The following is a 15,287-nucleotide window of genomic DNA, read 5'->3' on the forward strand; positions in this document are numbered from 1 at the left end:
GTAAGAAGGACGCGCAAATGAAGCCATGGGGACAAAGAGCTGAAAATCCCGCTCTGAATAACAGAGAGAACGACTTACTGTACTATAACGGTAGAAGGGGGGGACTGAGGCAGAACACGCTCGTGATCAAACATGCAGCAACTGTGCGTTAAAATTACACAAAGGATGATGAAATCATAGGCTATATAACACCTCCCCACAAAGAAAAAAGAAATTTACTAAGGAAATTTCTTATTACTCTAAAACAATCTGTATATGGCATTACAGACCATGCAAAGGTCTTTCCTAATGTTACAAAACATGAGATCTCCCTAGCACGTTCAGTCATAGGTACTTGCCAGTATCCCTTTAACAAAACAAACTTACTTATGTACCTAGCCTTTCTGATCTTGTCTATGCAATCTTCCACACGAGGGAGAGGGTAAGTGTCTGTTTTAGTTATCTGATTAACACGTCTGTAGTCGATGCAAAGCCTCTGTGACCCACCTGGCTTAGGGACTAGAGTGACAGGAGAACTCCACTCACTCTGACAGGGCTCAATCATCTTGTGGTCCAACAGGTAGCCAAGCTCCTTCTGGATGAGAGGAACTTTCACTGGGTTCACACAGTAAGGAGGCAGTTTAATTGGCTTTGCGTCTCCAACATCGACATCATGCATCAACACAGTGGTTCTTCCTGGAGAAGCACGGAACACTTGCGGGTACTCCTGCAGTAATGCCGAAAACTCCTGCCTTTCCTTGGGAGGTAGATGAGAAAGCTTAGTCTGGAGATCATTCATGATATCAGGATTCTTCCCCAAACTATCACTCAGGCTCATACTGCATGGGAGAGCTTCACTTGCAGACTCGGGTGGAACAGCTACAGTGCAGACTGGATTATTTTCGTCCCGCCTGTGATATAACTTTAGCATGTTGATGTGACATAGTTGCCTGTTCTTTCTACGATCTGGTGTGGCGATGACATAGTTGACATCACTGAGTTTCTTCTCCACGAAATAAGGACCACTAAACGTGGCTTGAAGAGGTTGCCCATGTACTGGTAGCAGAATCAAAACCTGATCTCCTGGCTGAAAGTGGCGTAACCTGGACTTCTTATCATACCAAGTCTTCATCTTCTCCTGAGCAGCTCCTAAATTCTCTCTCGCCAGCTGTAAAGCAGTGGACAGCCGTTCTTTGAACTTCATCACATACTCCAGCAGGTTGACGTCATCTTCCTCCGACAGCCAGCATTCCTTGAGTAACTTAAGGGGTCCTCTTACTTCATGGCCAAACAGTAGTTCAAAAGGTGAGAAGCTCAGTGATTCATTTGGAGATTCTCTTGCGGCAAACACAACGAATGGAAGACCTTTATCCCAGTCTTTCTGATGTTCCAAACAGTATTTCTTGAGCATCGATTTGAGTGTTTGATGATATCTCTCCAACGCTCCTTGGGTCCGGGGATGGTAAGCTGAAGACGTGATCTGGGTGATGCCCAACTCTTTCAGAGACTGCTTGAAAACATTTGACATGAAATTACTTCCCCGGTCTGACTGTACCTCCTTGGGCAGACCAAACTTTGTGAAGAACCCTAGCATTTCCTTAACCACGTTCTTTGCTGAGATATTTCTAAGTGGAATGGCTTCAGGATAACGAGTAGCCATATCAATCAGGGTCAACACATAAGAAAATCCTGAAGAAGTCTTAGGAAGAGGGCCCACAATATCCACCAACACACGGGTGAAAGGCGCCTCAAAAGGAGGAATGGGAACTAGAGGTGCAACCTTTTCGGTCTGATTACACTTCCCCACAACTTGACAGGTGTGACAAGACTTACAATACCAGGAAACATCCCTGAAGATACCTGGCCAGTAGAAGTGTTTCAAAATGCGTGCCACAGTCTTCCTCACTCCAAGGTGTCCTGCCAAACTGGTATCATGAGCCACTCGAATGATATCCTGCCTACAAACACCAGGGATGACAACTTGATGTACAACCTCCCATTCACAGTCAGCTGATGCTGTTGGGGGTCTCCACTTCCTCATAAGTACTCCTGACTTTACATAATAACAAGTAGAAGCACCGGCTGACTCTTCTTCACTGTAAGCAGAGTTAGCTAGACCTTTCAACTCAGGGTCAGCAACCTGCAACTCAACCAACTCTTGACGAGACAAATTATCAACACTACGGGGTACTGCCTCATCTGGTGAGTGGTCCAAATTAGCAAGAAAAGTGTCAGCTAGGATAACATCATCATCATCATTATCCTCTAAATCACCAGTAACTTTAGACTTAGCCCTAGTGACAGCACATGCAGGGAACACATCAGGGACATCACAATCCTGGGTCGCAGCCACTGGCTCACTAGACAACTGAGGAGCTGGACACACTTGACTTCCACCAATATCATTTCCAAGTAAGAAAGTTACACCTGACATTGGGAGTGTCTCAACCAACCCAACCATAACGGAACCATTAACAAAACCAGACTCTAAATTCACTCTGCAGAGAGGGACAGAGAAGTAATTATTCCCTACACCTTGTAAGATTACAGTTTCATCAGAGGAATTAACATTAGAGCCTAGAACACTGGTCAGCATAAGGGATTGGCAAGCACCTGTATCACGATATATTTTAACTGATTTCCTGTCATTACTGTCCAGAGGACTGACAAAACCATCAGACAGGAAATTAGCACATGAACTCTTGAGAGTGTCACCCACGTTACTGCTCAAAAGAGGAGCTCCATCATGAGAATTTAAGTTACCCCTCAAAGCAGGTTCAGTTAACTCAGTTAAAGAATTCTGGGAACTCTCAAGGGTGGACACTAGACCAATTGACTGAATATTTAAAGACTCCTTTTTGTTCACATCACGCTGTCTCCTGAAACATTTCTCCGTAGTATGACCAAGCTTACTACAATAAGTACATTTACTTTTCTGAAATCTAGAGGTGAAGCTGGTATTTACTTCCTGAGAAACATCATCCTTATTCTCTTTCCTGTTACCTGTACTCTGAGTAGAGGCAACGTACTTACTCCCAGCTTTCCCTTTTTCTCTAGAATATCTCTTGTGAGTGAGAACATACTCATCAGCTAAAACTGCAGCATCAGACAAATTATCTATTCTTTTCTCATCAAGATATGGGCTTACATCTTTACTAATACACCTTTTGAAGTCCTCCAGCAAAATCATCTGCTTAAATTTAACAAAATCAGAATCCACATTCTTAGAATTTAACCACTGCTCTAACAGATCTTCTTTGATTTTTGCATACTCAACATGGGATTGCTTATCTTGCTTGTAAGTTGTCCTAAATTTTACTCTATAGGCTTCAGGAACAAGCTCTTAGGCCTTAAGAATCAAGCCCTTAACTACATCATAATTATCAGATTGATCCTGAGGCAAAGATGCATAAGTTACTTGAGCTTTACCGGTGAGAACAGTTTGAAGGAGTACTGGCCAATTCTGTTTGGGCCAATTAAAACCTGAACAACTGAAAATACTTTGTTAAATCAGATTCATTAAAAGGAGGGACAAGTTTAACATTTTTAGCCACATCAAAATCATCAGAGCTAGATGATCCAGTTCCACCTTGTTTCATGCGATACTCATGGTCTGCCTGAATCCTAGCAATTTCAACTTGTGCCTTAGCCTCTTTAGAACGGGCCTGAAATTCAGCCTCCTTAGCACGAGACTCCTGCAGAGCTAGCTGTAACTTAGCTAATTCAATCTGCGTTTGCTCATTTCGAGGAGTTACATTAAACAAGCTTTCATTAATCATGTCAACAATTTGATCTTTAGAATGATGAGAGTGAACTGCAGTTCCCAATTGTTGAGCAACAAGCTTAAGTTCATTCTTTGTTCTGTTTTCTACATCCAACACTGTTTGCACATTTGACAAAAAATCTTTGGCTTCATCAAGTTTAGTAATAGTAGACATCATGAATAAGTAACAGTCACAAAATATCGAGCAATATCCTTATGATAATATCCTGAATATCCTGGCGAGGTCGCCAAATTTATGTTACGGAACAGAGAAAGATAATGTACACTTTCAGTGAGAATACTAAGAGTCACTACTGTCCCGTAAAGTTCCAGGTTCAAAACAAAAGAGTTAGGTAAAATTACAAGTTAAAGTTTAATGCTCAAACTAACAACAAAACATTCAGGACTCATAAGGGTAATGTAATGGCAAGTAAACAGGTTAAATATATGGTTAACTGCAATAGCTTCTGTTAACACGAAATTAGCGAGAGTATATTTATCTAAGTCAGCCCTGGTAAAATGAAAATACACCAGGTAATGCTCAGTTAATGCAAGATAAATTATTACAGATACAAACTATTATCAAAAATGACTGACATAAAACCCAACATTAATAAAAAACCTCACTAGGCCTAAGAATTAACCTTATGCTACACAGTACAAGAAAAAATACAACAGTTATACTCAAATTACACACAGCTGCTAGATGTTTGGAGATTTCTTGAGCACTCACAATAATAATATCTGTACAGGGGAGGACAGAGATGTGAACAAAATGAGGAGCAGATCTAAGTGGCAATGATGCAGAGACTGAGCTCATTATATTGGGGCCGGCAGAGCTTGATACAACTTGTAAGAAGGACGCGCAAATGAAGCCATGGGGACAAAGAGCTGAAAATCCCGCTCTGAATAACAGAGAGAACGACTTACTCTACTATAACGGTAGAAGGTACTGAGGCAGAACACGCTCGTGATCAAACATGCAGCAACTGTGCGTTAAAATTACACAAAGGATGATGAAATCATAGGCTATGTAACAATATATATATATATATATATATATATATATATATATATATATATATATATATATATATATATATATATATGTATATATATATATATATATATATATATATATATATATATATATATATATATATATATATATATATATATATATATATAACGTGTAGTTAGAATGTAAGGTACAAATTATGTTTAGTGTTGCATGCGGAGTGCGTTTGGCAGCCTTTAACCACGACTGTCCTCTCCCTTCCCTCCCCACCCAAACAGCCCCCACCAGTACCCCAGTCTGACCCCATCACCACCCAGACTTACCCTCACCCTCACGCCTCCCTCTCACCATCCCACTACCGCTACCTCTCCTCGTTCTACTCCCACCACCCCATCCCATCTCTTCACTCCACTTTTCCACATTAGTCACTACACCCTCACCTCCCCCAAGGATTCACATGAAAATCTGTGGACAGTGTTTGATCAGTGGCGTGGGATGCTGTGAGAGAAGATAAGGAAGAAAAGATGAAGACCTGGAAAGAGATAAAGAAAGAAATAAAGCGAGAAAAAAAAACAAGAAAGCTAATACAGGAAACAGAAAAACTTGAACATTTCGAACGTGATAGAGAAATGTACGGAGAAGCTATAGATGGTAAAAAAAAAATTGAGAAGGAAATGAAGTGAAAAAGATGCGAGAGAGAGAGAGAGAGAGAGAGAGAGAGAGGGGGGAAGGGAGGACGCAATATATTACGCAAGAGTGATACTGGAGGTTAAATCAGGGTATGAATTGAAGGAAGTGTGTGAGAGTGAGACAGTAAGTATATGAGAGGGTGACCTATTGGGAGAGGGTATAAGAGTGCTGGAGAGTATGAGAACGTGCAAGTATGTGAAGGTGTCCAGAAATTGTGAGCGTGCGAGATTGTATGCCAGAATGTTGGAGGGAATGTTGGAGGGACAGAATAAATATGAGAATGTAAGTGTTCGCCTGAAAATATCTTGGCTAAAAGAATTGTGTGAATTAGATGAAGTAAACTTGTCAAAGCTTGTGTTTGAGTCTGAGTGAGTGACAGCAGAAATTTAGTTGATGAGTAAAAGTTTGTGATTGAAATTGAGTGAATGACATAATGTCTCGTGAGAGCATGCCAGGAAAATTCAGGGAGAGAAAGAGACAGATAGATAGATAGATAGATAGATAGATAGATAGATAGAGAGAGAGAGAGAGAGAGAGAGAGAGAGAGAGAGAGAGAGAGAGAGAGAGAGAGGAGTTTGTGTGGCTCTTTTCAGTGTGTACCTCAGTGAGGGGCGGAGTGAATAAGGGAGATGCTGATATTACGTGAAAGGGTGAGTGAGAGGCAGCTTGAGTGTGTGGTGGGGAAGAGGGAAGGAGAGGAAAGTGAGGAGGAAGGGATGAGAGCAAAGAGAAGAGAGTACCCAAGACACCTTCTTTGTTGCCCTTTTAACAGCATACACGTTGCTCTCATAACAATATACGGATCAGTTTTGGCAGCACGGCATAGCTTGCTGCAGCCACAGTATTGTATTCTTATGATAAGCTGCAAGTTTACCTCGCCCCGCCTCGGTCCAGGGGCCGTATTTATAAACTGTCCTAAGCTTACCTTGTGTATACGATTGTTTGTATATACGGTGCGTAGGTGGCACTCATACACTTACCAAGCACATCACAATCTAGTAAGAGTGAAAATAAGTGACAGAACACGAAAAGCACAGCAATATGGGATAGACATTAGTATTAAGATTTATTCTCTGTCAGAATGATTATGGATCTTTATAACTTCCACGCCAGCTCTATGAAGGCACAAGTTTCGGGAATAAAAAAAAAAAATGAGTGGAAGAGAAAGGAACTGGAGAAGGAAGGATCAGGACGGGAGTGTGGGAGTCGGGATTGGAGTCAGGAAAAGTTTACTAAGTTCTTCTTGTGGTGTGCTGAAACGGCTGGTTTGTGGCCATAGAAAAGTTGTCTTAAATATTTCAGCAAGATGATCTGTAATTCGTTCTTGTTGTCTTCATGGTAAATCCCTGGTACTGATGTAGGTAATAAAGGCTGTATTTAACCTTTGCCTTTTGAAAAGTTATCCCTGCAGTGAACCCAGCCGTCAAGGGAGGCAAGAATAAATTAAATACAACATACTCAGGCTGAAGGGACTGGCTCATACCTCCACAGTATTTTCCATGTAAAGTAAATCTATCTTTGTCATTAATCTTTTCCACAGTTCTCTCTCCAGGCATTCCAGTGTGATGGTTAATATCATTGTATTTTCTGGCATTCCGTGTTCGCGCCAGAGATATGTATTTACACCCGTTGACCTCTCTTTCCGCCTCAGATCTGGCCATCAGGAGCTGCCAGGGTACCATGACCCTTTGTACCCAGGCCGTCCCACAGATGGCATGAACCACTGAACTTACTGATTTATCCTTTATTATCATATCACGAGAGTAGAAGTCCGGGGCTAGGCTTTCACTCCAGACATTTAAGGCCAGTGACCAGTCCCTAATCCCTGAGTGGCTTTATGTAGGCAATATCCCCCAACCACCCCACGGTTTTGGTCTTATGAGCCACATCGCGTTGAAGAACCTTAATCCACTAAACCACCACAAGTTTAGTTGCTTCCTATATGGTTACCAACCATCGTATTAAATGGTATCCTGGATTATAGAAAGCCATTTGGCTTGTCAGTCTGTGTAGATTCCTGTAAAAGTGGATGTAATGTTAAAAGGTGTTTCCATTGATTGTGTGTTGTCCATACCAGTGTCAATATCGACACATTAAGGACCATAATATTGCCGTGGGCTTGGCAGGCTCCCTGGCACTTGGCCCTTACCAGTGTAAATCTGTATATGACACGGTAATATTCCTCTGCATGTTGTTTATGCAGTTTACTGTATATCGATTAGACAAACATATACAACACACAAGAGAATAATAAGATGCAAAACGCTTGATGAATCCGTAAGGATGAGGGGTTACACAGCCTCCTAAACCCACGAGTATGCTCCCTCAGATACCTGTGACGATATGTGGGAAAATATTTGAAAAGACCGAAATTAGGAGGAAAGTTATTGAAAGTAAAGAGTACGATTTATAGCCCCTTCAGTGCGATGACGCAATACCTTGGCTTAGTATTGCTGCCTTCACACTTTCTTCCTTCAATTTATAAAAAGGATTTGTAGAAGTGAAGAGTTTACGACGAATTGATCTGACCTCTACAGTTGGAAAAGTCACTTCTAAGCTGAGTACAGTCTTGTAGAAATAACAAGAATACAAAATTGCCAAAATTGCCAAGGGAATGCACACGGTTACAACATGCTGGTGTGTTTTTTTTTGCAAATTGCCATGATGATTAATGAACAGACAGAAACATCATCTCAAAAGCTGCATGTTTGTATAGTTTGACGTTGGACTCGATATATTCCAAATGAAAAGTTATATGGGGCTATTGGGCCAAGGAAGAATTGTACCAAGTCTGAAGCTAATTGGTGAAGAAATAGAGGAATGGCTCAAGTTGAGAATGCATTTGAAAGAAAGAATATAGAAACGGAGAAAATTAGCTGTTAAGTATTACCCTATGTCTGTCACCATTGGCCCCATGAATTATTAAGGCTTAGAAAGTAATGCTGTCGTAATAAACCCAATAATGCTGTTGTTATAAACCCAAACATTCTCCCCTACCACACCTGCACTGATCACAGACACTGAACGACGGGTCAGTATTAGTAAAGGGTCTTAATCAGTGTTCACGATAAGTGAGTTCTACAACAGTGAATTATTATCATAGAATACCATTGTTTGGTCTTTTCTTTTTTCTCCTTTGACTTTCTTGTAAAATATGGACTGGCTGTATGAATGAATCTCAGGGTATAAACAGATAATCTTATGCCCAATTTAAGCCTAAGAATATAAGTGAACACTTTCCCAGGACCCACAACAACCGGTATTACCCTGGGTATATATTGTGTTCTAGTACCTCCTGCTAGCTCGTTTGATTCTGAGTGTGGTATCTACATTACTATTGTCCATTAAGATATTTATGCAAACTGTGTCCACATTGTCCTGATTTATTATATTATATGATATCCAGTTAAATAATAAAGTGTAATAGGCAGGAAAATAACTAAGAAAGACATGCCATACTCTGTCCACTTTAACTAGATCAAAAGTGACCTCTCCATCTAGATTGCTGAGCTGCAACAAGACCCAGCACTAGAACATGATGCTGGTAACATGCAGTCAGTGGCATTTTTTTCTTTTTTTTATGCGAGGAAGAAGGAACCAAAGGCCATGAGCCCGCAGTAACAGTTCCCTACAAGAGAAAAACAAAATACAATAGAGAGCCTTATTTTCGCATCTTCCATTCAGCTTTGAGAAACAAGCTGCAAAAGGACGAAAAGCTCAGCCAAGCTGAGGCGGATGAAGTATAATAAACTTGCTAAGGCCATTAATTACAGTCCTTGATGCTCCGTCTGGCCCGCTTGTAACTAGTGTGATGAGGAAGATGCGGTGAGTGGAGGAAGAGGAGGAGGAGAAGGAGGAGGAGGATTGCCGACAGTGTGCCACCCTGAAATAAATAAGTGGGTCGAGGCGAGGGTAAAGAGGGCGTTTGCGGGCACTGTGCTACCGCTGAACGTAACTAAAGAATGAGACGAGGCTAGGGTAACTTAAGGAGGAAGAGGAGAAAGCATTTGTACGCTGTGCAGCCCCGGGACAACATGAATACCAACATAACTAACAAGTGGGGCGACGCGATGGTCTGCAATTTTCTTGAGTGTCCCTTCTGCAATCCCATTCTATTTCAGTCCTGCCTTCGACATTACTATAGTAGTGTGTGTGTGTGTGTGTGTGTGTGTGTGTGTGTGTGTGTGTGTGTGTGTGTGTGTGTGTGTGTTTACCGTAGCTGCAGAGGCTACAGCTAAAATAGTCTTGGTGGGTATAAGTAAGAATAATTAACGTCAGCATTCGATAACGCTGATAAGGTCATGTAATTTTGTCACTATAATTTACAAACTGTGGCCATGGCCTTTCACAGATGATATTCACCTGCTGTGCTTGTGATTCATAGTAAGTATTAAAATCCGAACTTACTAAAGGTCACAGGAAGTTTGGACTTACTGGAAGGTTCCCCATAAAACTGTGGGTAAGTGATGTGTTAGATAGAGGCGTGGCCATCTGCGGTAACCCGAGGACATGCCTTGTATTATACTGGTGCATCTCTTGGCGTGTGGCCCTTTGCATTACCTTACCTTTATCTACAGGCGTTTGTGCCGTACCTTAGCAGAAAATTACTCCAGAGGTTATATAAAACCTTCATTAACCTCTTCACCACTACAGGTCCTTTCTAAGTTGAATAAATCGTGTGGCAGCAGCAAGAATAGAATCGTAATAACATCATCGTAGTGACAGGAACGAAAACTTTCGATTGACTGGGACGTCGCCCTGGATATTCTGTCGTAATGGGTGAGAGATACAAGCTTTGCCATCCCCGGTGATCCAATCAATGATCCGCGTATCAGACTGAATCAACTCACCCTGATGTGTGTGTGTGTGTGTGTGTGTGTGTGTGTGTGTGTGTGTGTGTGTGTGTGTGTGTGTGTGTGTGTGTGTGTGTTTGTGTGTGTGTGTGTACAGGGAAGCAGGGAGGAAGAGGGGGAGAGGGCATGCATGAAACTGGGTTAAGGAAGTAAAGGCGAGCAAATTCCTCTTGTGCAGATGACCTTTTAATATACTCCGTCTCCCTTACTAACAACCAGTTGATTGAAGTCGTTTGGCGTTAGTTGGAGCAGAGTACTTGAGGTGTCCTAAACATAAGACGGTAAATGGTGTCAATATTAACACTAATAAGATCCTATGTTTATTTTCAGCTGAATAATATCGTGTGGCGTGGGTTGTAGCAAAACACCGAAGTTGTCCCAACAATGAGGGCGTTAGTGGTGGCAATATTAACACTCTACGGCTGCTGTACTCAGTCTCACCTAAAGAAATTCCTCTGACGTTACGTAGAATACCAGAGTTGTCCGAGGATGAGTTTTTTATGAGGTGGAGTCAAGAATCAATGAGCTTGACTAGTAAGTGAATGACTGCATGGCGAAAAATTAAACTATGGAAGTAAAAGAGGACATGCAGATGTGTGCAATCCTCTTATCTTTATTATTTATCATTTTATTTATTTATCCTTATACCTGAAAAAGTAATAATAACTATGTGGAAGAGATAGAAATAGAATATAAAACGTACACCATGAATCTGAAGGGGAAGGAGGAGTTGGGGAGGAGATGGTTTAGGAGAGTTAGAGTGTTAGACAAAAAATAAGTTTTAGATCGGCTGCAGATGGAAAGAAATTTGCTGCTGGTATGAGGAAATCTGACTTAAAGGAAATTATCCAGTGACTGAAGGAAGTTTGTCATGATGTGCAAGAAGACTTGGCAGTTTTTATAAAGAATGTTATATTCTGCAGTCATTGCTTGAAGAAGTAGTGTCTGACCGAGATTTGTAAATGAGTAAGATTTTCCTCAGCAGAAAGTTAGAATTATCTGGTAATCGAACCCTAATATCGTCAACACAGGAGTTTTTTTCGGTTTTTTTTTTTTTTTTTTTTTTGCATATTTCATTTTACTACTCTCTCTCTCTCTCTTTCTCTCTCTCTCTCTCTCTCTCTCTCTTTTACCAGAACCAACCTAGTTTGCTTTAGTAACATACAAAAAGATATTTGATGTAGTAGACAAAATAAACCACTGGGGAAGAAGTGCAAAGAAATCTAAGGCAACGACGCTACAAACCATTTTTTTTTTCCCTGCCATGAGTCTTCTCTCTTTTATTGCGGCAGGTTTCAAGTGTCACAGAATCCAGTCTCTATGTCCCGTGCTCTCTTTCTCATCTCCCTTTCTCCCAGCAGTCCATCCAGTCTTGACCATCCATCCTTCTCTTCTACCTTCCATCCATCCAGTTTCTTTAAGTCTTAAGCTACTCAGTCCATATTCCCTCCATCCAGTACCATCCTTCCGTATATTGTATTACCTTCCAGTCATACAGTTCCTTCCATCCAACACCATCCACCAACATCATCATCCACACCAGCCATTTCCACACTCCCGGCGCCTTAGTCCACGTCTTTCCCTGCATCGCTGTCATCGGCTTTCAGTGACATCAGTCTTATTGCTATTCATTACTCCCTCATCGATTTGTCATTTTATCACTTTATTTTCATCTACGAGTTTATATCTTTAAGGCCACCAATCTCCTTCAGTTTTATCTAAATATATCCCTTCCCTCAATGTACCTGAGGCGCAGTAAGTCTTAATCGGATATATACACACACTGTCTTACCAACATGTCTGATCTCCTTCAGGACCACTGTGACGGCAGTGGCGTGGGTGGCTTTATGACATATCAGTGGGTTTTGTGGATTATCAGGGAAGACTGGGATTGCGATTATTAGTCAATTTCCATACCACTTTTCCACTTTTGACTTTTTCAATGTCCACTTCATTCCTCCAACTACATCGTTCCCTAACCGGCAATCATTCCTCCCTCATTCACCATATTGTCCCATGTTCCGACTTACTTTTGTTAAGTGAAGTCTAATCTCACACGGCAAAACCCATTATGTTCTTCCCAACCCTCTGCAGCCTTATCTTTCAGTAGGATATCATGTAATTTATTTTTGCCTCATCTCTTAGGTATCATGTCCTCTGCTCCATTTTATCACCGTCTTTTCCTTCTTATCTCTTATCAATGGCCATTTATCTGTCCTTAATGTATTTTTACAGTAATCCTCTTACCCACGTTCATACTGCCTTCTGATTACATATTTCAGTCTTTCATCCCCAGTCATCCCTCCCTCCCTCCCCCCCAGCCAACATTCCATCCACTTATCCATTCATCCATCCACCCCATCTTTCTCTTCATTTATTGATCCATCCTTAAGCAATCTTCGTCCATTTCCAAAAATCCTCCCAGTCCTTTCCAACCAACTTTCTATTCATTTCCAGCCATCTTTCCATCCACCCCAGCCATTGCCCCATCCATCCGTCCATCCATCACCGACCATTCTCCCATCCATCCGTCCATCCATCACCGACCATTCTCCCATCCATACGTCCATCCATCCCCAACCATTCTCCCATCCATCCGTCCATCCATCCCAAACTATTCTCCCATCCATCCGTCCATCCATCTCAAACCATCCTTCAATTTATCCCAACCATCCTTCCATACATCCTCCACCAACTCTCCATCCAAGCTGTCCGGCCATCCTTTTCCCGATCAACCCACCATTTTTTCCTTCACTGATTGCACTGCGCAGTTAACCCATGTGTGGTGTGGTGCGGTGAGGGTCTGTCCCTTCTCCCCTTTGGGGCTAAGATGCTAATGACTGTTTGAATGGATGAGTAAATGGGGAGTGTGTCGTCCTGTCTCGGCTACCTCCCTTTCCATGGGGGAAGCAGCCTAGGTATATAGATAGATAGATAGATAGATCTTCCATCCATCGCTTCGGCACAAATTCCTAGCAAGATACTTTGAGCCGTATCATTAATAACTGAACATGCGTGGCAGTGGCAAAACCCTAATTTTATAACTCTAATTATAAATGGTATATGAAAGGGTTCGATAGCTTCCCATTGTATATGACGCAGTTAGCAAAGAGGTAGAAACGTTAGGCTGCCTGTGTTTTCCATCAAACGTTTTAAGTTTATGTAAAAAGTAGAGGATTGCCTCCAAAAAATCCTCCTTTTTAATTTTTCTCAATGGAAACTTTGGTCTGGTTTCCTTTTTCGCTTATGATCTTGGTACTTTGAGGTCAGCTCGTCTGCCGATATTAAGAAACCATCTCTGGGAATGTAAGGTGTGTGTAATCTGTGTAGACGTGTTTATGTTTATTAGTGTTAAGTCCACTATATCGTTTTATTAACCATCGTTTGTATTCTTCTTTCTGTTCTTCATTAATTGTCCCTCAATTTATCTCTTTTGCTCCTTTCATCCCTATCTTTGCTTCCATCCATACCGGTATTCACCTCTCCCCGCTTCTACTGTCTTTTGAGACAGGGAGAGGAAAATAAACTGACGGGGAGAAAGAGAGAGAGAGAGAGAGAGAGAGAGAGAGAGAGAGAGAGGATATGGAAAAAAAAGATGTTTGCGTTGTTTTTTTATTTGTTTGATAGATAAGTATATACATATATATACTATCTATCTATCTATTGCCAGACGCCTCAATCCCGTTTGGGGTGGCCACAAACAAATCGCCTCCAAGTCGCCCTGTCCCCCGCCATTTCACTCCCCTGCTCCCAACTCACACCCCCCTCTCTCATATACCTCTCCACCCCATCTCTCCATCTCATCCTCGGCCTCCCCCTCCCTCTTTCCCCCTCCACCTCACTCACATACACTCTCTTCGTCAGTCTTTCACCCTCCATCCTCTCCACATGGCCAAACCACCTCGGTGTGTTCCTCATAACGCTTCCTATCACATCCACATCAACACCACAACGCTCCTTTATATCCTCATTCGTCAGCCTGTCTCTCCATGTGGCTCCACAGGCTCCTCTTAAATAACTCATTTCCACTGCTCTCACTCTAGACTTGTGTCCTTCCAACAATGTCCAAGCTTCACTTCCATACGTTAGAGTTGGTATCACAATACTGTCATGTAGTAACTTTTTCGCTTCCATGCTCACTTCCCTGTTTCTTATCACTGCTTTCAAAGAACCAGCAACCTTTCTTCCCTGCTGTACCCTTTCAAGCACTTCACCCTCCAAACCTCCATCCTTACTCATCACACTACCCAAGTACTTAAACGTACTCACATTTTCCAATTCCTCACCATCCATCCTCGCTGTACATTCACTGACTTCACCTCTCTCAAAGACCATCACTTTACTCTTCCCTACATTCACCTTTAGATTCCGTTTCTTACACACTCTCTCAAACTCATCCACCAAGCCTTGCAGCTCCCCTTCGTCTTCACTCAACAACACGGTATCATCTGCAAACAACAGTACAGGGAGTTTCCAAACACTATCCTCTCTCACCAGGGCCACTCCAACATCCACTACCCTACCTTGTACCTCTTTTATTACCCCATCCATGTACAGATTGAACAACCATGGAGACATGACACATCCCTGTTTCAACCCAACTTTCAAAGAGAAAAATTCACTTAGTTCACCATCCACACGCACTGCAGCCTTAGCATTATCGTACATACTCTTCACAGCATTCAACAACTTCCCATCTATTCCATATATTCTTAACACTTTCCACAATCCTAGTCTATCCACCCTGTCATATGCTTTCTCCAAATCCATGAAAGCCTCATACAACTTCTTTCCCTTCTCTAGAAACTTTTCCACAAAAGATCTGAGAATGAATATCTGATCTACACAACCTCTTCTCTTCCTAAAGCCTCCCTGTTCTTCTCCAACTAATTTCTCTGTTCTTTCTCTAACTCTGTCAATAAGTATCCTACCATACACTTTTCCTATTATACTAAGAAGACAAATGCCCCTATGATTACCACAC

Source organism: Coenobita brevimanus, chromosome 63 (genome assembly GCF_032717465.1).
Source record: "Coenobita brevimanus isolate Jiangsu-jjx chromosome 63, ASM3271746v2, whole genome shotgun sequence".
NCBI classification, from domain to species: domain Eukaryota; kingdom Metazoa; phylum Arthropoda; class Malacostraca; order Decapoda; family Coenobitidae; genus Coenobita; species Coenobita brevimanus.